The sequence below is a fragment of the Pygoscelis adeliae genome, unplaced genomic scaffold (assembly GCF_000699105.1).
Source record: "Pygoscelis adeliae isolate BGI_AS28 unplaced genomic scaffold, ASM69910v1 Scaffold27, whole genome shotgun sequence".
Lineage (NCBI taxonomy): Eukaryota > Metazoa > Chordata > Aves > Sphenisciformes > Spheniscidae > Pygoscelis > Pygoscelis adeliae.
In genome coordinates this window covers 2,273,209-2,276,572 of record NW_008825410.1, presented here as the reverse complement: position 1 = coordinate 2,276,572, position 3,364 = coordinate 2,273,209, and positions in this window count along the sequence as shown.

The window sequence follows — 3,364 nt, the reverse complement described above, 5'->3', positions numbered from 1 at the left end:
ACTGAGAAGCCTGACTCATTCCTAGGGCTCAGCGTGCAAGGCGCTGGGAAATAACCCTTTGGGGGTTTGGGGTTGGTTTTTTTTTCCCTTGCTGGGGAATAACCATATTTTTTTTTTCTCCAGGAAAAGGCGGATTCTTCTGGGCTTTTTTGCTACTTTCCATTGACAGAGAGCGCAGAGCTCCGGCAGGAAGTAAGCGCTCATGAACGCTTTCGGGAAGCACCAAGAAACTTCGCTGCTGAAGACGTCCCCCCGCCCCCCCCCAGCAAAGTCTTTGCCCTGACAGGGTTGCAGCTGGAGACGCACGGGGCAGGGGGGCGAGGAGGGCAGGCTGCGCGGAGGAGCTGGGCACGTAGTCAGCCCGTTCTCTGACGCGGAGAACATTTTGTAGGGAGCCGATTCCTACAAATATTGAAATTCACCGCAGAAAAAAAATCACGAAACAGATGCTGATCTACTCCGTCTCCATGGGGGAAAACACACATCCGGAGTGCCTAATTCCCAGTTCTCCCAGCTGGTACCCTCCAGCACATGCTTTTCTGGACCTCAAGGACGATTATGGTCCAGCTCCAGAACCAGCTCTTACAGTGGTTTGACTGGGAGGGAGCGGACCCAGATCCCCTCTTAGGATGGGAAGCGTAATTTAACTAAGTGGGTTTATAACTCAAAAAGTGTATGTCGAGGACTTGGCATCATACACCGATTTAGAATGAGTAAAAAAATAGGTACAATACTGTACAAATGAAAAGAATTCGTATCAGAAAGCAGCATATAATACAATTACTCTATCTGGACTCGCAGCGCTACCGCGCATATATGAAATCCTATAGCTTAAATAAAATTTGTTTTCCTGGCTTCAAAACTGACCCCAGCAATTTCACATTCCCTTCCTATTTCTGAGAGGTTTAGAAGCAGCACCTGGGGGGCTGGTGAGGGGAAACTGGCTGAGAGCAGAAGGGAGACCTCTGATTTCCCCTGGCGAAAAGAGGGAGCTGGTGCCACTCACCCCTTCAAGGAAAAGGCCAGGGGCATGTGAGCGTTTGCAGGATACCATGCATGCTTTGCAAGAACTTAATTGATGCTCATAATATATTTTAGTTTAAAACACAGAAATTCCTCAACAACTTCTGAAGTCCAGGATGTTTCAGAAAAAGATGCTGAAGTTAATGGCAAACCCCTTGACCTTTAAATGTGAAAGTGTCAAAGATTCAAATACACAGATCAATTTTTTTTTTTAAAAGATGTGAAAAATCACATCGCATTCAAGGTTCATATAGACATACACTACCTTCCTCCATTTCTCTGTTTTGTAATGATTATGGTTTTCTTAAATGTATCTTTTCTTTCTCTTTCTTTCTTTCTTTCTTTCTTTCTTTCTTTCTTTCTTTCTTTCTTTCTTTCTTTCTTTCTTTCTTTCTTTTCTTTCTCTCTTTCTCTCTCTCTTTCTCTCTCCCTTTCTCCCTTTCTCCCTTTCTCCCTTTCTCTCTTTCTCCCTTTCTCCCTTTCTCCCTTTCTCCCTTTCTCCCTTTCTCCCTCCCTCCCTCCCTCCCTCCCTCTCTCTCTCTCTCTTTCTCTTTTTTCTTTCTCCCTTTCTCTCTTTCTCCCTTTCTCCCTCCCTCCCTCCCTCCCTCCCTCTCTCTCTCTCTCTCTCTTTCTCTTCTTCCCTTTTCTTCCCTTTTCTTTTCCCTTTCTTTTTCCTTTCCTTCCCTTTCCTTCCCTTTCCCTTTCCTTTCTTTCCATTTAGGCAGCTGTAACAAGCTTGGTACACAAACCCCTCCCCAGATTCCAGGGGTATTACCTGTCTCACTTTACATGCAAAAGGCTTCACTTTTGGGGAAGGAGAAGTGAAGTCTTGGTTGCTGTCTCTCCCTGAAGATCTCTGGATCTTTAAACTCTAGTCGGGCTCTGTTCCGGTGAAGGGACTGAGGGGCACCGGGTCATTTGGCCAGGTAAATGTGCAGCTTCACGTTCAGGATGAACGTGGAAGGGAGATTTCTGCAGATCCCTGACATTTACCTCTGTGCTCAAATGTGCTGATTTATCAACCTCCTAATAAACAGTGTTCAACACAAACTCACCCTTTCATCCCATATTGTCCCAAAGTTTTGGGGGAGTATATGTAATGGTTCTGTCCTTTAGAAGTGTTTTATCTGCCTTTCTGTGTGGTGATGTCAGTAGAGATTGCCATGGGAGATTATAATGCTCATGCTGTCAAAGAGAATGAATTTAAAACATAAAAGTGCCACATAGTTAATGGGGCTTTATATGATCCTCAGATTTTTTTCAGGGACTTTTTCAAAAAATGATGTGACTCTTTTTTTTCTTTCTCTCCACCTGAAGATCAGGTAATCAAACTACTTTGTCTCCCAAAGTAGAGTTCGAAGAAGCTATACAAACCTCTGAAAGGACCTAAACCAATTTTCTCAATTTTCTTTATATAAAAGTTAAGTGATTTCAGGAAGACATTTCCGAACATGATTAATTATAAACATCAGCTAAAATGGATAGTATTACAAATAATTTGTTGTAGAGGCTGAAATTATTTACCTGAATTGTCGGAATTCTTTGAAAATACAAAATCTACTACATTTGTTTTAAAGTTCAAAGTCAAGAAGATGTTTCAAATAATATACATTTTAGAATAGTTATAAATCATCAAAAAATACACTTTAAATAAAGGTTTTTTTTCTTTTCATAGCAACATTTAAAAATGTCTAATCTTTTGTTTTCATGAAAGCAACATTCACCTTTTAACATTTCTGATTTAGAATAGGTAAGTATACATTTATTTTTTATCAACAACGGAGGTTTCCCCCTAGAGAAATTAATAAATGCCTTATTTCTTTCATAATTGAAAACATCTTAATTTTTAGAAATTTACAGCTATTTTGAGAAATTAATGTTTTAAGAAGCTTAGTAAATACTGTTATGAAAGGAATTCCAAATACCATTTGTTGCTAATTCTAAACTTACTTAATTTTGAAGTATTTTTGGTTCTGGAAAACCAAAAATTCGGGAATGTGTAGCAAAAGAGGAAGAAAAGAAATTTCTTTCTACGTCACTGTTTTCCAATTTTCCATCAACTTTTTCTTTGCAAAAATATGTTTTTCAATATTTTTCAATTCCGGTATTTTTAATTCTAGTATTTTTTTAAAATCACAGCGAAAAAGAGAAACAACTTCTACTGCAATGCATTTAAAAAGGAAAATTCTAATGTATTATTTGAATTGGAATTAAATTGCAATCAAACTCCACTAAAACCAAAAAGAAATTTTGTTACATGCTGTATAGAAATCATTTTCATAAAATGAGGTCTGTAATGTTTTGCTGGAAATAATGAATAAGCCAGCGGTGTGGAAATGGA